General features: G+C 45.6%; 1 protein-coding gene across 3 annotated transcripts in view; it reads right to left on the bottom strand.

The window, feature by feature from the left end:
- The window catches only part of LOC147736538 (apolipoprotein L3-like), an 80,947-nt gene that overhangs the window by 39,852 nt on the left and 18,698 nt on the right, over positions 1 to 22,397 (bottom strand). The window lies entirely within an intron of this gene.

Below are 22,397 nucleotides of genomic sequence, written 5' to 3'. Positions count from 1 at the left end.
TCGAAGGGAGTTTGGGAAGGAAATCTATAAACATTGTACAGCTACGCATGCAAAAATATCTTGAATGAGTCAATCATAGATTTTTTTTTTTTTTAACATCACCTACACCCTCACCAATTTTGGAGGTATTCCTTGACCATTTAAACTATGGAAATGGATTTACGTCTGCTGTCGCCAGAAGTAAATCTGTAACAATCTCCAAAAGGAGAATGAGCTGAGAAAACACTTATGAAAACCCCAAAACAGGAGCGTAGCAGGACATGCTAGCCACGGGACACTCAACGAACGCCTTATGGAAGATTTATTCACGCAAAAATACGTGTGTGAGAAAATATTTTTAAAGGCGTAAAGCCAAGTAAAGTTTTTGGAATGATAAAACTATGCTGTGCACATACACAAAGGCGATTTCTGCACGATAATTAAACATGCACATGATAATTGCCGGACACTCTGCGTGCACGTGATTTGCAAGGAATAACACAGTGGGGCCCGCAAGGTTCACGAAGATAGTTTAACAATTAAATTGAACTTGCATTAACAAGTGTATTGATTTGCGAGCAAGGGAGAAGCCAGAGAATTGAAACATCCCTCACTTTGAACCAAAGCTCTTAAGGCACGAAGCAAGTCACTGTGATCCTCCCCATAGGATCTCTATTGTCTCTTCCACCCAAGCATCTATCCTTTCATCCTTTCATCATTCACCCACTGATATCCATAATTTCACCTTTACATTCTGCCATCCATTCATTCTTTCATCTATTAGTCAGTCTCTCACCATTCTGTCTGTACGCCCATTCATCTCCAAACCTATCCATCTATCTCCAAACCTATCCATAAGCCCATCCATCCTTTCTTCCATCCCTACATCCATCCTTTCACTTTCATCCCTCTATCCACCATTTCACTCATCCATCCATCCGTCCACCCATCCAAACTTTGACTCCAAACATCACCCCTTTCACTCATTCATCCATCCACCCTTCACCCAGCCTTCCATCCTTTCACTCTTCCATTCCTCCGAACACCCTTTCACTCATTCACCCATCCTTTCATTCACCCATCCATTCTTTCACTTGTCAATAAATCCCGCCTTTCATCCATACATCCTCCCTTTCATTCATCCATCGACTCTCACTCATCCATTCTTACAGCCATTCTTTCACTGATCTATCTTTACACTAATCCTTTTAATCATCCATCCATCGATCGATACTTTCAATCATCCACCCTTTCACTCAGTCCATCCATCCACCCATTCATTCTATCCATCAATCCATCTATCTGTCCATCTGCCGCTTCACTCATCCATCAATCCTTCAACACATCCATTCTTACGTCCTTCCTCCCACCCTTTCCTGCAGTCCATCCAGCCACCCTTTTACTCATCCAACAATTCCATCACAGTGAGTGCAGAGTGCAGAGTAGTGAGTGCAGAGTGTAGAGTAGTGAGTGCAGAGTAGTGAGTGCAGAGTAGTGAGTGCAGAGTAGTGAGTGCAGAGTAGTGAGTGCAGAGTAGTGAGTGCAGAGTAGTGAGTGCAGAGTGCAGAGTAGTGAGTGCAGAGTGGTGAGTAGTGAGTGCAGAGTGGTGAGTGCAGAGTAGTAAGTGCAGAGTAGTGAGTGCAGAGTAGTGAGTGCAGAGTGGTGAGTGCAGAGTGGTGACTGCAGAATGGTGAGTGCAGAGTGGTGAGTGCAGAGTAGTGAGTGCAGAGTAGTGAGTGCAGAGTAGTGAGTGCAGAGTAGTGAGTGCAGAGTACTGTGTGCTGTTGAGTGCAGAGTGCTGTGTGCTGTTGAGTGCAGAGTGCTGTGTGCTGTTGAGTGCAGAGTGATGCGTGCTGTTGAGTGCAGAGTGCTGCGTGCTGTTGAGTGCAGAGTGCTGCGTGCTGTTGAGTGCAGAGTGCTGTGTGCTGTTGAGTGCAGAGTGCTGCATGCTGTTGAGTGCAGAGTGCTGCATGCTGTTGAGTGCAGAGTGCTGCGTGCTGTTGAGTGCAGAGTGCTGCGTGCTGTTGAGTGCAGAGTGCTGCGTGCTGTTGAGTGCAGAGTGCTGTGTATTGGCAATGTAAATCACAATGCCATTTATTTATGATTTAAAGGAAAAAAAAGAAATGTCATAAGCAATGCCAATAGCTCTACCTTTAATGATGCCGAGACCATTGCATTGTAAATGCTTGTTTAGTTAGAAGCGTACAACTTCCAAAGAAAGAAAAAAACAAGCATTAGAAATGCAATAGGTCTCGCAGCATTAGAGTTAGTGCTTTTAGAATTGTTTATGGGTTTTTTTGTAAATCTTTAGCATGAGGTTGAGGGTGAGTGAGGGTGAGGGGTTGAGGGTGAGTGAGGGTGAGGCTGAGGGGTTGAGGGTGAGGGTGAGTGAGGGGTTGAGGGTGAGGGGTTGAGGGTGAGTGAGGGTGAGGGGTTGAGGGTGAGTGAGGGTGAGGGGTTGAGGGTGGGTGAGGGGTTGAGGGTGAGTGAGGGCGAGGGGTTGAGGGTGAGTGAGGGTGAGTGAGGGTGAGTGAGGGTGAGGGTGAGTGAGGGTGGGTGAGTGTGAGTGTGAGTGAGGGTGAGTGGACTTCCATCCTTCCAAGGTCGGGAAATTAATATTTAAATGTATAATAATAAAACATGTCATTTACCTTCCTTAGAATCTGCAGAACTATAGTATGAAGCGCTGCATATACAACCTGTTATTCCAATTACCCACATCAATGGCAGTCATTTTATCAAGCATGAAACGCTGAGTTGGCCCTGTAGGAATACAAACTAGTAGTCTGCATTTAATGTACCCCTAGATTAAGTTTGTAACTTGCGTACAAACAACAAGCTTTCCAAATAGTTCCAACTCTGCAATCTTGTCGTTGCAGCAAACTGTTGACCTTCATTTTAAATGCAAAGCAATTAATTATGTTGCTGGTGCAGAAAGTACATCCGAATTGTGTCATGGTATAGTGGGATAAACATATAACAGACTACTAGCGATTTACAGACTTTCCAAAAACACTTTGAGACTATGCTACCCTAGCTCTCCTCAGGGTCCAGAAATACATGTATCAAATTATCTCAGTATAATGGGTCCACTATTTGGGGGGTGAGCCTCACCCCACGGGTTTCAGTGCGCTGTACAATCCGGGTGGAGATTTACAGTGGCAACAAGGGGAATAAACATGCTTTTTTGTAGCAGAAAACTGTTTTTGAAGGAATGGTCAGACCTGTGGGACAAGACAACTTATATACTGTGATCACGCTCTACTTATGTCATAGTTATGTCACAACCCCAGGGTGTCGGACACACATCTGCCCTATTGGACTGCAAAGTCTGCTGAGCGTCATAAATCAGTCACACGTGGAGAAAAAAAAAGACTACTCGTGTCCGCAACTGCACAGAAAGTTAAATATTAGCAGATTAGTAACGTATATACACATTAAAAAGGCAAAACTTAAAATACATTTTGTTTATGCTGTGTAAACGTGAAGGAGTTCAAAATTAGAGGCTATAATCTAAGTTGGGGCCCATAGTTTGATTTGCGGAAGTAGCATAATTTCAGCAAACAGTAGTGCTGATGACTGGCGGCCGCAGTTGGAAAAAATAGACACTGCTTTAGGCAAACAAAAAAAAAGTGATAGATCAAACTCTTCAGGGCGCTGCGACATTAACATTTCATCATCCCCCCACGGCCCCCCCGAGTCCCCGACAATGGCTCACAGCTCGGATGACGAGTCTGCTCTGCACCAAGCAGGCAGCGGTAAATTTCCATCGTCGGAGGCGGAGGCATCGGCTAAGTCCGGGGGGGTTGCTGTCTTGAGAACACGCTGTACATTTCCACAGGCAAACCTGGCCAGTCGCAGCGCTTCGAATGCAGCTGGCAGTCTGACGGTGTCACGAGAGGCACAAAAAAAAGAAGCAGGAAACAAGCGGATATTTTAACGGAGCAGTCGGTGCCGCCGCAGCTTCCTGCGAAGCTCTGGGCTCGGATTGTGGCGGGAGAGCTGGCGGCGGAGACACCAGGCCGCTGCCGAGGGGCACACGGTGCGACAGAGGAGGGCTAGAGGGACACGGGGACAATGTAGATCAGGGGCATGGCAGGGGAGGAGAGGAGGAGAGTAGGGGAGGCACGGCCTAGCGGCTGTGCAATCAAGTAGTGAGGGGGCGGAGAGGGACACGGGGACCATCTAGATCAGGGGCATGGCAGGGGAGGAGAGGAGGAGGGGGGAGGAGAGTAGGGGAGGCACGGCCTAGCGGCCGTGCAATCAAGTAGTGAGGGGGCGGAGCTGGGGGAGGCTGTGGAAGAGAGTAGGCAAGGCGACACGGCGGGAGGGGGCGGAGCGGGTAAACAAAGACGGACATGCACGCGCCCGTGACTTTTAAGGTCAATGCGCATGCGCATAAGCTTAATGCGCATGCGCATTGACCTTAAAAGTCACGGGCACTGCAAGGAATCGCCACGATTCCTTGCAGTGTGGATAAAGAGTGGATAACTCGCAATACTCTCGCCTTGCTCGATGCGCATGCGCATCGACAGGCGAGACCTAAAAAGAGAAAAAACTACTTGCCCGCTCCTCATTAGAGCTCCATGGTACACTCAACCACAAGTTACTACATAACACTGGGATGGGAGCGTGCCTGGTTCTAGAGGGTGGGCCAGGCCCACCCCAGGAACACCCCAGCCCACCCTAGGCCATTCAGAACTGAAAAACAAACCTTTTTCACCTTAATGTTTCCCAGGGGCAAGCAGCCTGGAGCGAGGTGTGAAGTCACTCAGCAGAATTTATTAGCTGTTACGGGGCACAAATGACCAGCACAGATATCCTGAAAACTGAATTACGTTTCTGGGCTTATGGCATCGTATTTTTAAACTTCAATGGTTTGACAGTAAAAAACTGCCAACGTTTTTTAAAAACATGAAAAGTTGTAAAGTGGCTCTGTAAGGCAGCTGAAACATCTCTGCTGCTGCACATGACCAGGAGCCTGCTGCAGCCTGAAAGTTCTGCATGTAAACATTTCTCAAGCGGTATCCCTCCCCTCCCCCAAAGCCGGAAGCACATCAAGGAAAGCAAAGTATGTATTTCTTTGTGTTCTCATTATTGCGATAAGAATGTCAAATGCAGACAGATGCCAATACCTACAAGGTCAAATAGATTAAATACTTTGTTCTTTTTTTAGCCAGTACTCACTCACCTTCATGGCCCGCCCATTCTCCTTGACGGCCCTCCCAAAGATAACATTCTAGAGCGGGGAGGGAGGGGGTGTATCAGAAAAAGACTTAAGACTAGCAGGCCCATTCAACTCACCCACGTTACCCCCAGTTGACCAATCAAAGCGCACGCAGCCAACCGACGGCCAATCACAATACACGACCCTCCACAAGCCGCCTTCTCTAATCATTGTCCGGTGTCGTGAAAGGCGCCCAATCCTGAACCCGTCCGGCTGTTCGTGACCTGCATCCATGGGGATGAAGATGACGCGCTCACAGGAGAGATGCTCCTGTGTCACCATGGCAACCGTCTGATGCCCAGAGGAGGCAGGCAGACCTGGACAGCATCACCCGGCATCAGCTCCAAGGAAAACAGCGAGGGGGAGCCTATGTTCAGAGAGGCAGCTGCATGTAATATATAACCACAGATAATGCACAGTGTGTGTTATACCAGCCACTGGCGCAGAGGAAGGCCCACGTTACAACTACGTCCAGTGCCACCACAGCTTCACGCTCTTGAAAACATGAGAGGCCCATGGCGACCCAGAACAGGGTGTAGCACCAAAGCCAGGCAATGCAGGCCAACACTCACTACAACGCACAGCACAGGCATACTTACCTGAAACCAGTATAATGTCAGCCTGTAGCACTAACAAAGCACAGTGTACCTGGTGACTGCACCACTACAAAAACAGGAAACAAACCCGGCACCGACAACAGACAAGTGGCTCAGGTTAACCAATCGCCTTTCAAGTCTCGTGGTGTGGACAACGATCGACTTGGAAGAAGACCATGTCCTACAAACATTTCCTGCAGCCATTTAGCTAACCGGCTCCAGAGAACTGTCCCGTGCGGGTCACAAGTCACGCTTTCACTTTGCACACGAAAGCAAATACAGCCGACGTGCACATAAAATGTTAGTCGATTGAAAAATCAACACTATAGGAAAAAAAAATTCTCCCAGGAAATTCATCTTGTAGAAGGGCTTGTAGAGTCCTGTTGGAAATTTAATAACTGGAGTGGAGAGGATGTGGCACAGCAGCCAGAGCGGCTCATCCCAGGTTAAATCTCGGCACAGCAACATCCTGTGATTTTGGGCAAATCACCTCATCTCTCCCAAATTGCGCTATATAAATCTGCTGTGTTAGACCTGGCATCTTCTGGCGTGTTTACCCAGCCTTTTTGCTTTCTGATCTCCTGGTTTTGACTCTGTTTTTGCTGATTTAGTGTCTCTGCACACTCTCACTGTTATCCAGTGTTTAAGTGCAATGGCTCCTATTGTAAATTGTATTATGGATTGGCATTTCCATGATTGGCATATTTGATTTACTGTTAAGTCCCTAGTAAAAAACACTGAGATTGGCAGGGCCTGTAAATCCAATGCCGCTAGTGGGTCTGCAGAACGGATTGTGCCACCCACACAAGCAGCCTTTCAAAGGGTTCTCAGACTTGCCATTGCAGTGTCTGCGTGCAGTTTTTACTGCTATGTCGACTTGGCAAGTGAGCCCACTTGCCAGGCCCTAACCATCCCTTTTTATTAAATGCGAGTTTAGCCTAAGGTGGGCCCAAGGTACCCCTATGGGCAGGGTGTGGTGGACAATTACTGATGTGTGTGACATGTCCCGATAGTGAAATACAGTATATTTTGTTTGTTCACTATTGAAAGGCTATCTGTCCCATAGGATAGAATGGGAAGTACTGGGTCCCATTTTAAAAGTATATCTTCCCATTGAGACAAGATGGAGAAATGGAGTTTAGCATGCCTGAACTCAGAATGCAGAAATGCCTCTTTTAGTAAAGAGGATTTTATATTCTGCGTTTGAAAATGTCACTTTTAGAAAGTAGGTATTTTCTTGCTTAGCCATCCTGTGTGCCTCTGCTGGGTTGTAGATTTATTTAGAATCTTATACAGCACACAGCTACCCCCAACGGGGGTGTCCCGGCGCTGCGAGCAGCAGAAATTCATAAGTTTCACTAAGCAACTAAAGGAAGATAAACAGCCAGGTTTTTAGATTGCGTCAAAAAATGCATTCCGATTCTGTCAGATGGAGAGACAGTTGCAGGATGTTCCAAGCTTGGGACGTGATAACCGCAAATGCTCTTCCCCCCCATTCTTGAGCGATGAAAACGGGGAGTACGAATGAGGAAAAGATGGTTGGATCTAAGGGAGCAGGACGTCTGAGCACGCTTCAGTCTGGCTCTAAGGTAGGCCGGCCCCTGACCCTGCAATGCTCTATATGCCAATACCAGGGATTTAAACCGAATGCGGCTAGTCACAGGCAACCAGTGTAATTTTTTTTAGGTGTGGTGAAATTGAGTGACGGTATGGAATGTTACAAATCATTCTTGCCGCCATATTCTGCACGATCTGTAGCTGTTTGATCAGATAGGCAAGGGCTCCGGCATACAGGCTGTTTGCGTAATCCAGATGAGATGTTATGAGTGCCTGGATGATGGTACGTCGAGCATCCACAGGAAGAAAAGGAAGAATTTTTCGGATCATGCGGAGTGTTCCAAAGCACGCCAATGTGACCTTATTTATTTGAAATTTGGTTATAGTATCTCCGTGCACTCACTAGGTTATTCCGACTCAATTGGTTTGGGCGCGTTTCCTTGTCGCACTATGCCAGGTAGTGCCTTATATCATACAAACAAGATGTGATGTGGGAATCACTGTAAGGCGCGCATTTTCACATGAAACTGGTGGGTTTCTTCGAAAGTTACTGTGCTATTCAAAAGAATGCAAACAAAACTTGCTTCAATTCTTGATTGCGAATTTATTTCATTCCAATAGGAAAGTCATTCAACAAATTATTCTTGAAATGTATCCAACATAAATAAATCTTCACATTACTTGATGCTTGCCCAATGCATTTCGGGTTAGTGGGTGTAACCCTTCATCAGGGGCCTAAAATGAAAACATACAAGACCTTAACTTTCAGGTACGAGAGCCATGAGGTCATAGTGACCGATCAAATAAATGACTGTTGTATCAATGCTTTGACTGTACATCTAAACTATTAAACATTAAACATTTTCAAGCAACAATACGACATTATACGTGAAAAGAAACTAACATCATGGTCCTTTCTGTGTGCGCTAGTCAGGTACGTGGTGTGAACAAATGGTGTACTCTGGACGTGTGGTATTCGAGAAAAATATTCGAGAAAAATATATACAAATACGGGGAAGAATCAGATGGAAGCCTAAGCGTGTGGCGGACAGAGCCAAAAGTAGTGAAGCATACCGCAGTAGTAACGTGTAGCCGTCTTAGTGTCCCGAAGAACCTGGATGATGGTACGTCGAGCATCCACAGGAAGAAAAGGAAGAATTTTTCGGATCATGAGGAGTGTTCCAAAACACGCCAATGTGACCTTATTTATTTGAGCCTTACAGGATAGCTCATTATCGAATATGAATCCCAAATTCCTGGCCAAAGCCACCGGAGCAGGATTCAATTCAGTGGGACACCAAGTAGGTAAAGGGGGGGGGGATTGATTAAAAAACAACACCTCAGTTTTATCTGAGTTAAGCCTGAAGGTGTTGAGTGACATCCAGGCTGAGATGTTACTGAGACAGCGGCGGACGTTCAGAAAACTGGCGTCAGAGTGATCTCAAAATGAGAACAATAATTGTGTGTCATCAGTGTAAGAGATCACTCTGACCCCACAAGATTCCGCCACTGCAGCCAGTGGAAAGACATAGACATTGAAAAACAGAGGGCTAAGGGCAGAGCCCTGAGGAACCCCACAACTAAGCGGTTTCTTCTCAGAGACAAAAGGTTGGAGGAGGACCTGTTGGGTATGATCACATAAAAAAGAAGATTGAATCCAAGCCAAAGGGGTGCCCTGAATCCCGATGTAATACAGTCTCTCAATCAATATATCATGAGAGACCGCATCGAATCCCACAGACAGGTCGAGCAGCACTAACATTGCTGCCTCATCTGCATCCACGCATTCGCGAATGGTCTCTGATACTTCCAGAAGTGCAGATTTGGTACTGTAGCCGGATCTGAAACCAGACTGTGAGTCGTGGAGAAGTTGGCAGGACTCAATACAGTTGGAGAGTTGTTGCTGCACAACCTCACCAGGATTTTGGATGGTTTAGGCAGGAGGGAAATGGGTCTATAATTACTAAATACGGACGGATCGGCTTCAGGTTTTTTTTAAGATGGGGATAAGCAAGGCCTGTTTCCAGGATACGGGATAATAGCCAGTTTCTAAGGAAGTATTCCAGATCAGATTCAGCGGACCTTGATGAGAGGAGCGAGAGTGTTGAACAATTGTGCCGGACATGGTGCCAAGAGGAGAGCCCCATTTGCAGGTCAACATTATTTGAATAAAAGTATCCGCGGAGACAGCCTTAAAGGAACTGAAAGCCTCCTTCTTGGTTGCCCTTAAGACTGGAGCTGGAGAGTCTGCGGACTGATTACACTTCGAGAAAATGTCTAGTATTTTATCATGAAACAAATTGGATAAACCATCACAGAGTACTTGGCTGGGGGAGATCGAACTGGATAGTACGACTGGATTAGAGAATACTTTCACTATGATAAACAGCGTTTTGGAGGAATTATTAACGGAGGGGACTTTTTCAATATAAAATTCTTTCATTATGGACCAAATTAATTTGTGGAATTTCTTAATGGCAGCTCTGTAGATAGCTTTTGCATCCTAGTTGAGCGTCCAGTAAATTGACTGTCTGGCTTTGAATTCAGAGGGGATGGGGTTCTGCATTCTCTTCTGACAGCCTCTGGGGGGGGGAGAGGAGGCGGGGGTCGAGGTGTGTCCTACCTTTCCTGGACAAGTCAGGGCTGGGCTGCATTTAGAGTAGTGGGAGGAGATTTCCTTGCACCTGAATGGGCTTGGTCTGCCTTGGACCATGCGGTCTCCACCTCCTGCCAGGAAGTTGGGCCAGAGAGGACCAAACTGGTTTAGACTGAGCACAGACACTCTGCCCAAGAGAACAGAGAGAAACGGAGTATAAATATTGGGGCCCAGAACTCACTTGGTTCAAGGAACATGCCAAGAAGTGCTGGAAGAGCTGCCAGGAGGAGTACTGTCCCTTTGCTATGTTGTTGCTTTGTTGTGTAGGCCTGCAGCTGCTTCTTCTGCCTTGGGCAGTGGAAGGACTGGACAGAAATTTCTTCACGTTTCGCTGAGTATCTCCAAGGGTTTGAAATAGAGTTGGTCTCCCTGTCCACGAAATATCAGGAACAGCAAAGACTTCACTTAACTCCGAGTACTGCCTCTGGAACCATGGATTTCAGTTGCCACAGAGGAGGAAAACAGACGTCGTCGACAATGCTACTGGCTCTGTGTCGAGAAGGCACCACGGAGGGTAGTGATGCACCTCGAATTGCAACCCTGATCTCACCGACTACTGCCACCGAGCCGCTGCTTGCACCGGGACCGATGGGCACTGCACGCCGCACCTCCTCGCTCCACTCCGCCGCTCTGGTCTCAATGACAACTTCGCTGCCTGCTGACTTAGACACCCTTTTCTGCACAGTGGATTGGAGGCACTGCTCGTAAGACACATAACGCACTGTCCCGTACCACACCACAGTTTGGGCAAATGACGCCAGCTCCTTTCAACTGGCACTGCCACTTGTACCGTGACCTGTCAGCACTGCAACGAGCACTGCCCCACTACGCTCTACAGTCCAGCGACGCCACAACACAACCGTCATCGAGCTGCTGCCTGCTCTGTGACTAGAGGGGACCGCACTGCCACGCTTCACATTGCAACCGCAACCCTTGCCGTGACCGGCCTGCACTAACGCAGTTGGCTGGAACTGTTGAATTCTGTTTCCAGCACTGCGGTAGCCCCAGAAGGAGTTACTAACTTCAAGGAGCTGCATTTTAAAGTCATTCTTGCAAAGTGAGCATTTTTTATTACTGTATGTTGGTCTTTTATCGTTTTTGTCTTGTTTGCACAAGTAAATATTGGTTATTTTTCTAAAACTGGTGTGGTGTCCTTTTGTATTGTTTTCACTGTATTGCTGTGTGTTATGTGCAAATGCTTTACGCATTGCCTCTGAGATAAGCCTGACTGCTTGTGCCAAGTTTCCAAGGGGGCGAGCAGAAGTTATATTAGAAGTGTATCCCCCTTGCCCTGGCTAAAAGGAAGGGTCCCTATTTGGACAAAGATGCAAACCATTGCAAACGAGAGATGCCCATTTCTAACAGGCTGCAAGACGAAAAAGTAGAGGCAAACTTTATGAAAAATACTTCTACCAATGCGTATGTTAACAGTATTTTAGCTACGTGAAACTGATAAGAGAAGTAAACTAGAAATAAGCATTGGTAAATGCAGGTATATATGCTACAGCCAATACAAATGGTAGAGAAGTGGCAACCATAGGAACCAATGAAAAGCCAGGAGAGAGAGGAGGCAGGAGTTAAGCCCCTTTTAAGTTTATATTAAAAACAATAGACTTCACAAGCGCAGTGCAGACGAAACCTACTAAGTATCTCAGAAATGCATGTGCACCAACACCTCTCCCCATGTTTTGGACAACTACCTCAAGCTTTGTACCTATACACTCTTGTGGAAGATGAATATAGTTTCCACGTAAATTCTGTAGAATCCCCCCACACCCAAAAAATGAATACTCCATCAATAGGTTGTTGTTCCATACTCTTAGCAATACATATATTCAAACTGAAAATCGAATATAATGTGCAAAGCATTCATAAAAAAATATATATATGCAATTGTCCTCTTTTTATTTTAGTTTAAAGAGCTTTATTGAAGCAAATAGAAATAAGGTACAACGTTATAACAAAAATAGCAGGAAAAAGCAACAAACAGAACATACATTGTAGAGGAATGAACAACTTAAGATTACTACCAATGATAAATAAATAATTTCAAAAATTGAAACCAATAATGAAAAGTTATACACCTTAAAACAAAGTAGCATTTTACATTTTTTTCAGGAAAAAAGGGGGGTGAGCTAGAGAAGGAAAAAGAAAAAGAAAGAAAAAAGGAAAAATGCAATTGTCCTCTTACGAACCCCTCTTGAATCCTTCGCGGGGAGTTTTAGTAGAACACGTAACCAAGGATAAAATAACACAGTCTTAAAAGATCACATCTCTTTTTTTTTTTAAAGTTGAGATTAAAACTATAAAGCATTTATCGTTGTATAAAGATAAAGCCTCATTTGTGAAAAGAACGGATGCATGGTCACTAATGAACAGGTATACAAAAATTAAAGTTCAATCATATTTAGAAACTCCTTGGTCTCTAAAGCAAAAAAACATTTTTCTAAAAGCCCGTTTTGGCCTTTTCCTGGGTTTATGTCATGGAATGCCTTTGCTTCGAATAATGGGATTGATACCTTGTCGCTCATGTAAAACAGGAGACAAGAACATTATTCATTTAGTCTGTATATGCCCAAAATTTTACGCTGAAAGAAGAACTTTACTCAAGTGGCATTTGAATTCCTGTGGAATACAAACCTGTAGATAAGCCCTCATAAGACGTCCACAATCAGATGATATAGCACTGAATTCAGCTTTTGTAAAGTTTTTATTAATAAGAAAGAAATTAGACCCGCAACATTGATCTATAAGATAACATAGGGTGTATGTTAACTATATTTGTATTATCAGGTCTGCAATATTAAGTGTTGAGATGTCTTACTGTATTGATGATATTGATAAATTTATTAATAAATGTTTTTATTATCATTAAGCCAGATGTTAGTCTTATTATATTTATTACATTATGAATTATTGTTTTTATGTATTGTAAGATTTTAAATAATTAAGTAATAAAAATGATCTAAAAAATGAAACGCCAGGCTTGTATGAAATGATGATCAGTCAAATTTCCCATCTACTCTATAAACCGCCCAACCGAAAGAGAAAATAACTTAGCATTTCTCTTAGTAGTCTGGGAACATGCTGAACACAGCAGCTACTTTCAGGATGTGATATTAAATTCATACATGCCCTGAGGGACCCCTTTCAGGATTGGGAGGCAGGGGACAGGGACAGAGCCGGTCCTAGGCCTTCTGAGGCCCCAGGGAAAAGGGAAGTTGTGAGGCCCCTCTAATTTCATATTGCGTCGCAAGAAGTGACATCACAGAAAGTGACTTCGCAGGACTTTTGATCTTAGTTATTTTGGATCACTGGAGCAAACTAATGTGGATATCAGTAACATGGACAAAAAGTAGAGGGAATGAAAAACAGGTGAGCAAATATCCATGAGTGTAACACTTGCCGTCTCCTTGAATGATTAGTTGGACATGCCCCCAAATTCCCGCCAAGATCACTCTGCTCGGCTGCAGCACACAATCTGGTAGTCCCTGAATTTAAAAAATCTCAATGGGGTGTAAGAAACTTTGTAGGCAGAACATCACGACTCTGGAACTCCCTTCCACTTTCACCTGAACGGATAACAAATCTGTTAGAATTCAGAAAAGCCTTAACACTTGGATTTTCAATCAGTAGCTTCCTTTCTTCACTGCTTACCAATTTAGATGGCTACCTGTTTGCTCAGAGTCCAGCGCCTAGACACCTCAGGGTATTAGTACGCTCTATAAGTCTCACTTTCATATTATTTCATTTAGTCTGTTTAGTGAATCACCATTTCAAGGGCTGGCCTCACATTTGTCTAAATGACGAGGATCACACACTTTCAGGGACATAATCTTTCCTGTTCACAGAAGAGTGACAGAACTAAAGTGGATGTACACACTTCAACAACTTGGCTCATTTAGTAATGTGCATTTGTACATTTATTCCTTTTTTCTACCTGTCGATAAACCTCTAACATTCCCTGCATCTTAAGTGTAGGAAGGTGGATATCTGACTATGGTTACCCCCAAACGTTTTGCCTGGTGTTTAGCTGGTTTTTGACTTAGTTGGCCTGGGATCCTGCTATTCAGGGCCCCAGGCTGATTGCTCTCTCCTTAAAATGGACTCCATGTACCTTAGGTGCATACACAATTGGAATTGGTTCACCTTATTGGCCCCTGTAACAGTGTACCATAGGTACCCAGGGCATAGGTGCATCCAAGGCCTACCAGGGGCTGCAGCATGTATTGTGCCACCCCTGGCCTGGCCTCCATAATTGACACAACTGGCTGATCACTCAGCTGGGGTAAGTTGGTGTAATCACCTCTTACTTAGATATAGTATCCCTATATCTAACCTTAAACTGGACACATATGTTCCTATCAGCCACTCCTATGGAAGGCCTCATCAATCCTGGAGGCAGAGTGCTTGGAAATATGTGAGATGGTGCTCTAGCATGAGCTGAGCCTGTCTGCAGCTGTCGGGAACCACTCCCTAAGCTGTTCCGGGATATTGCCATACCATATACTCTTAAGTGCATTATAATCCTCGCGGTTATATGCTATCTTTGGTTTGGCTTTATCAAAACATGTCGAGTAAGGTGTCATACGAATTGGAATACTATCCCCTCGACAGTTCTGTTGACGGGGATAGCATTCCACCCTTCTAGAGGGACACGACATGTGTGTAGCCTTAACCCCGGTTAAAGTTAACCAGAGCCTCAGCATCACAAAATGGATGCTGCCACCACAGACACAAGTCTGGCCCCCTGCTGCTGGGAGTCCTTCCAGCGAGGGAGGCTTGGACAAAGGGTTTCCTGCCTTGGGAGGTGCGAGCACCACCCCAGACAGGGTTTTGTGTATTGGGTAGGACAGGGCTGAATAGATTGAGACATGCCCGGGGCTCACAAGGTGTCCCCGTGCATAAGCCAGTCCAAACCGGTCCTGGGACTTTCCAGACCCAGGCCTGGTGAGGAGCTGGACAAAGGAAAGGGGGTGTAACTGCCCCCCTTCCTGGTTCCACCCAGAGGAGGGACCTAGTAGGTGATCCTCCCCCTCAGATTGGGAATAAGAGTGGGAGCAGTGAAAGAGCACTTCAGATCATCCTGAATCAACTTGAAACTAAGAAGACGACTGGACTTCGACATTCTGCTGCTCAGAAGACTGAAGAGAATCTCCCTTGTGGCCTAGGAGTGGCCACCCTGTGAACACAGGCACCAACCAGCAACTCAACGTCTGCTTTGCCGCCGCCTCCCGCCGGAGCCCGAGCCCAGAGCCCGACAAGAACCAGACTCCCAGACCTCTCAGAGCCCGATCCACAGTCCCTGCAAAGAAGGGACCCGTGGAGGCACCGAGTGACGTGGGACCGGACCTCTTGGAAGACACTCGAAAAGCTGACTGCGCAGCTTCTGAGGTATCCTCGATGTTGTGCTTTGGGGACTGAGAACCCCCACCACCGAGCAGCCCTTGCACCGAAGATCAGCCCTCCAGCATCTCCACGATCTGCGTGGGGCCCTTTTGCATTGTGCCACTCGACGCGCCATCCCGGCCACTAGCCACGTGGTCAGCGGCCATCTTGGCGACGAAACCGACGATTTACACAGCAGGTCTGGTTGCTCCAGACCTACCCAAGCTCCTGTGAAGAGGAGCACTCGCTCTGACCTTGCTGGTCCGAGTGTTAAGCATCTTTCGATTCCTGCGTGGCTTGCATTAGCCAAGGCCTGTTTGCTCCGATCAAGTAGCCGACACCGCCAACAGCGAGAAGCCTGCGTGGGACAGCTCGTGACCGACTCCTGGACGTCCTCGACCCCCGGTGTCCATGTGGCTGCAGAGAGAAGCTACCCGACAACGCCTGGTTCCAATCTGGTTCCACGGTAGTCACTGGCTAGTGACTTTGAACATTGTCCCCTCTGCTTTCAGGTCTTAACATCTTCAGATCCACCCTTGGATCCACCGGAACTCTTCACATCGAGCCGCCTGCAGCATCTTCAGCTCCAAGCACCATCGACCAGCGTGACGAAACCCGACACTACTTCGACCCTGTGCACCCGCTTCCTGTGGGTGAGGTAACTCAGCTCCGCCAGTGCTCCTGCACTGGTACACATCTCAAGGGCCTGTATCTTAAGTTTCAGCTCCATAGGTCACTCGGAAGGTTCCTAACTTTCTAACTTTGTACTTTTTACGCACCATAGACTTTACATTGGAAAGTGCGTGCACTTTGAACACTGCACCCGAGTCCCGCGGGCCTTTCCCGACTTAGTCACTGCTAGTCTCGAATAGCTCCAGCGATTCCCAAGGCCCTAGGCCTGTTCCCTTTCCTATTGGTATCTCTTATACCACTTTCTTAGTATATGGTTTAGGTGGCCCCTAGGGCTCATCCATATTTGTGCAACTTTTGTGTATTTTAAACTGTCTTGTGATTTAACGCTTGTGCTCATAAAGAGTCCAGGGGATTTTATAGTTAATAAATCAATATATATTTTCAATATATATCTGTGTGGTGTCCCTTTCATTTGGTATTCAAGGGGGTTGTGTATGGTATAACAGCTGGCTTCACATGCCTTTCAGAGTTTAGCCTAAGACTGCTTTGTCCACGTTACCACTAGGATAACTGGTCTATAAGGTTGACTTACAACCAATCATCATAAGGGTTGCTTGGCATGGTACAGAGTGATCACTAGAATTAGTGAGCATTATATACCAGGCCAACTTCTCACATTAAGTGCAATAATTTATGATGATTCTTTGAGTCACAACGTGGATTTTTGAACTGGTATTGCCTGTTTAGCGCTCTGAAGCGCCACATATTTGTGTAAAACCCATGTGACTTGGACCCAGCATCCCTTATCTCTGAATGTCGTCTAGACCGTAATTTGGCTGCCTTTTATTTTTTTTTTACCAGCCTACTCAGGCATTTTTTTTGAACGATTGCGGACATTTTGAATATTTTGCCTTTCTTTTACCCCTTTTCTTGTGTGGTCAGACACTTAATCTTCTGAGATTTTCAAGGTGTCCAAGTCCGCGCGGGGGCACTTGAGGTAAAACAGACTCCCAGAGGGTCTCCTGATGCTAGGCCTCTGCAGGCAGGCCATTGTATTGAAGAGGCTCTCATCACAGGGGCCTTCTCCGAAGTCACCATGCCTGGTGGGACTGGGAGCGGCCAGGCTTTAGCAGCCTAGCTGATTTCAGAGCCTGGACTGCTTTAAACTTGACAGACGGCCATCCAGAGAGGTATTTTTGGCTGCTTGATGCCCTGAGAGCCGAAAGATCACCTGGCCTGACAGAAATCTTTGTGGGTTTTCAGAAATGCTCTTTCATAGAATGTGAGGATATGTGGTGTAATGGCCTGAACTGCCGCCTTTGAAACTGAGGAACCAGGTTCGAGTCCCAGCGTCCGCTCAACATCCTGTGATTCTAGGCAGATCACTTAATCTCCACTTGCCTTAAAATAAACCTTAGTCAGCTGCAATCTTTCCAATTTCTTTTTTGAGCTTACCAAACGTTGATAGTTATTGACTCGACGCAGGTCAAAATTAGGTCCCCTCGCTCCTAAAACACGCCCACCACGCTGCCTTAAATCTAATGAGTAATGTCTGCTGTTCCAAGGTTCTGCATAGTGAGATAGCTAAATGAATAATTACAAACAGTCCCTTAGTTTTGTTAACTTTTGAAAACTGCGGGAGAAATAAGTAAGGGGGTGTATGAGTGACGTACAGCTCAACTCTCCAGAGGACACCCAGACACACACATACAGATGTAATACATATTTTATATTGGATGTATTTATTATAATATATACTAGCAGGAGCGGAGCAGGTCTCTTACCTTAACGTACTCAGTCATTACGACCCAACGAGGAGGCCCGAACCGACTCCTGCCTTGCCCACGCGGCCCGATCCAAGTAGTGACTCCACCCTGCTCCTCACGTATGGCGTGCATGCTGCGTCACACTCCCATTGCAGAGCGGGGGCTGGCCATAAAATCATGTCCAGGGCCGTCATTGGTAGCGCTTTCGCGTGCTACCAGATTGACGGCCCTTGGACCCACTGTCTGTCACCCGCATCATGAATTAGCAAGGCCGGCCGCCTGCCACCCGCGTACTGCGCACGTCACCACCACTAAGGCACCACCACCAAGCTAGGTGGTGGGGTGCATGCGTCACAGTGCGTGCTCAGACAGTGACGGACTAGTTCCCTTCTTCCCTGCCTCTCACTGCCTGCGGCCCTGCGCGAGAGTGCTGTGCGCAGCACTTTTCCCATTCATTCCCGCAACAGCGGGGCTGGTGCCGCGGCGGGCCCCCTGAGCGCGATGCCCTGGGCAGCTGCCCCTACCGCCCATGGCTAGGACCGGCCCTGGACAGGGAAGCGAGGATGTCTGTTACGTCCCCACTTGCTGTGCAAATCAGGTGCTAGGTGCTCCTCTCCCTGAGTGCAGAGACTGGGGGACATACGTTTACAACCACTGGGACACCGGGAGGCGGCCTTAAAAGAGGACGGCCCCATTGTTCAGGATTTGCAGGGAGAGCAGCGCCATTTGCATTTTTGTAGCATCTTGAAACCCACTGTAGTGACTTTTGGATGCTTTTTTCTGGCGTAACAAAAGGGGTCAAGCAACCAAGGGGGAGGAGGGATGAGGTGGAGTAAAAACAAGCGGGGTGGGGGAGGACTAGACGAGCAGCAACGCAGGAGGGGTGGGGCAGGGCAAGCAACAATGTGGGAGGGGGAGTGAGGAAGGGAGTGCAATAAAAGTAAAAAATAAATACTTCTGAAAGCGGCGAGCACTGGAGAGAAACTAGGCAACGGAAGCAGTACTAGGGCACTGCTCCAGTGTAGGGACAAACGCACGAAGAGGAAGTGAAGCCGGCACTCGTTGATCAAAGAGAAGCAAGGAAATGAGAGTGACGAAGCAGGTAATTAGGAACAATATTTAGTAGATGGACAAAACCTGACATCAGACAGCAATAAATTTGATTAAACACCATGCATGGTACAAAAATATATATTTTTTATTATTTTGTTTAAAGATTTCCCTTTCCCTTTTTGCATTAGAATTTCTATTATTTCTATCAGTCCTTCTTGGACCGCCGTAACCAGAGGTCTCTTCAACTTTTGAATCCGATCAAACAAAGGTACATGAATAGTCTTGGGACCCTGTTTGCTTGTTTGTTTTTCATCTAACATGTTTATTAGCAGTAGCAACCCCCCCTCCCCCCCCCCCCCCCAATGGGCATTTCTACCTGCCATCCATTCGTGTTTCACACATTTTTCATTCATATCTTAGTGCCTGGAAAGTATACATCCCCATAGGGCTTCCTAGTCTCTGTTCCCACTTCCAATCTGTCTTAATAACTTCCTGATAATATGGTATTCGTTAATGGAAAGACAGCCAGGATGTACACTACTTTCTGCATATGTTTACTGTACATTCTTAGATGCCACACTTTCTCCGCATAAATAATCCATCAAGTCGATCAATATGTATGCCCATAATTATGCAAAAACAGCTAGGACGTACATATTGTTGTATATATCCAACATGGATAGAAAGATCGTGCAGTATGATGTATATACCTATGTAGATATTCTCTTGTATAATACAGGATGTTAGGATGTTTATCTATATGTCCACATGTATGCACAACCAGTTAGGATGTATGTGGATTTGTATATAGCAGGACAAGCTTCAGTTATTTCAGGACTTTTCTGTTCGTGATTTTAACCACAAATTTGTAAAATAAATTACACTGTATGTTTTTTTGAGCACTTGTATGAATAGGACAACACTGACACTGACATGTAATGTATCTTTCTGTTTGCATAGGTTCACTTGAGGAATTTCATGGCTTCCTGATGAAGGCTCTCAGCCGAAACGCGCGTAGTTGTTGTAACATCTAGCCATGTTTTTAGATTGCAAATGATCAGCACCACCACTATAGTCTCCAAATTGTGAAATGCCAAACTGTATTGAAAATTAGAAATGAACCAAACAGTTTAGCATATGATATATGTAGATCAATTGTCACATATATAGAGGAGACATCAAATTGTGTGCCTTTTAACTATAAAGAAATCTTTAAACAAAATAATAAAAAATTTATATTTTTGTACCATGCATGGTGTTTAATCAAATTTATTGCTGTCTGATGTCAGGTTTTGTCCATCTACTAAATATTGTTCCTAATTACCTGTTTTTTCAAACTCATTTGTATATCCCGAATTAGGAACTCTAGTCAGGGGTACCCCCTTCTTTTTGTGCATACAATGAGAGTGACGAAGCCAACCAATGGTAAGCAATAGGCGGGCTCTAAGCCTGCTGTAAGTAAACAAAATGTCCTGCAAGGCTAAGCGCACGTGCAATCACCCAGCCAGCGCCTGTACAGAGTCGAACTAATTTGGACGCCCTTCGGCCATCAATACAAGGCTGCCTGGATTTCTGTTATAAGGGTTCCTTAAAAGCCACCTTCGGCTTTTCACCTAGACCGCTCACTGTAGCGTCTCCTACACCATGAGGATGCAATTTTCGCTCCCCTACTCTTACTGAGCCTCCACGCTTCCGGTCCAGGCGGCGTATTACCTCAGGCCTGCATATTTCTCTGTCCAGATGATGATCCAAGTATCTAGTTATGGATCGAAACGTCGTCAACTTTTTAAACCGCTTGTACGTTAAACTGATTTGTTAAAACAAGTGCCACCACTGTTTACTCAAAAAGCTTGCTCAGATTATTTGTATCGGCAAAAAGCCTTTCCTTGTTTTGCCTGAAAAATGTTTGTTAATTTGTAAGTGTTTTTTGTTTTGTTTCTGTAGGATACAGGACTGTGTCCCACTCGATTACTTTGTGTTTGAACACTACTACTTGCTTTGATCCATCAAATCAAAGTGTCCGGCTGGACATCATTAATACAATATAGTACTGATTCCGGTCTATATTTACTGTTAATTGAACTAAAATGTCTGTAGGACCAATTGTTTTTCACAACTAGTTGATACCCAGGGTCCTTCCTACCTCGCGGGTTCCCTTGTTTACACTAAACAACCTAAAACATTTAGGGGCAGTAGAGTGAAGTTCAGAGAAGGTTTAGGGAGGGGGCAGGAATGTGTCCTACCTGAGGGTAAAGAGCCTGTACGCCAGCAGCCTATACCACACAAGCTTAGGTTCTACACAGATAAGCATTTCTACCTAGGTGCCTAGGATCAATCGAGTCAGGCAGGGAGGTCGTTCCTTCTCCTATCTGGCCCCCACATTGTGGAACTCCCTTCCAATTCATCTTCGCACAAACGACTGCTATTTGCAATTCCGTAAGAATTTGAAAACATGGTTGTTTAACCAATAACTCGATTTTCACTAACTCACTATCCCTCCTTGTTACTTGTTTCAGTTTCAATTTAGCGCCGGGAAACCTTAGGGTAGCTGTTGCGCTCTACAAAAATAAATATAATAATAATAATAATAATACCACACATTCCTTTAAAGCACAGGTCGTTTTTTTTTCTCTAAAATAAGATTTTTTATGTTATTTAAAATAAAAAGTGATTTTAGTGTTTAGAGGTGGGCAGAGGTAAAGGGAAGGAAGGGCGATGTTAGGATTTGGGGATGTAGAGGTAACGGGAAGTCAGGGTGACTTTAGGGCTCAGTGGGCATGTGTAGAGGGATGTAAAGTGATTTTAGCGCTCGTGGGAGGGTAGATGTAAAGGGAAGTAGGGGTACCTTTAGGGATTGGAGTGGGTAGAAGTAAGGGGATGTAAAGGTAATATTAGGGTTGGGTAGAGGTAAGGGCGAATTTTGTGTTTGGTGGTGGGTAGAGGTAAAGGTGAATTAAGGGTTCATGGGTGAGTGAAAATAAAGGGAAGTAAGAGTGAATTTAGCGTTCAGGGGTGGGTAGAAGTAAAGGAGGTAAGAGTGATTTTAGGGTTCGGAAGTTAGAAAAGGGAGGTATGGTTGTATTTCGGGTTCAGGGTGGGTAGAGGTAAGGGTGACACAACCCTTTTGAAAACACCGCATGTTGATGAATACAACATTCTCTAAGTTATAAAAGAGGTAACCGACAAATGAGTAAATGTAACACAGCTGGAAACGTAAAATCAGAAAAAAACAGACACTGTCCGGAAACAGCTGTAAAACGTTCAGTGTGTACGTGTACAGCTCCGTCGAGCAAAAGGCGGATGATTATGTTTTGGAAACAGTTGTCACATGCAGCAAAGTTTCGTTATTGCGAGTGGTTTGTTTTCAGCTCTTGGAAATACCCTGAAGTGTCCGCTTGAACTCTGGTGGTTTAAAAAAAAATATGCAGCAGGGAAGAAACAAACACACAGAGAGCAAGGGAAGGGACTTGTGCTGACACGCGCTCACTAATGTACAGGAAGAAAACTAGAGTGACAGCGAAGCCAGCCAATGGCACGCAAGG

Source organism: Lissotriton vulgaris, chromosome 1_2 (genome assembly GCF_964263255.1).
Source record: "Lissotriton vulgaris chromosome 1_2, aLisVul1.2, whole genome shotgun sequence".
NCBI lineage: Eukaryota > Metazoa > Chordata > Amphibia > Caudata > Salamandridae > Lissotriton > Lissotriton vulgaris.
This window is presented reverse-complemented; position numbering and strand designations above follow the sequence as displayed.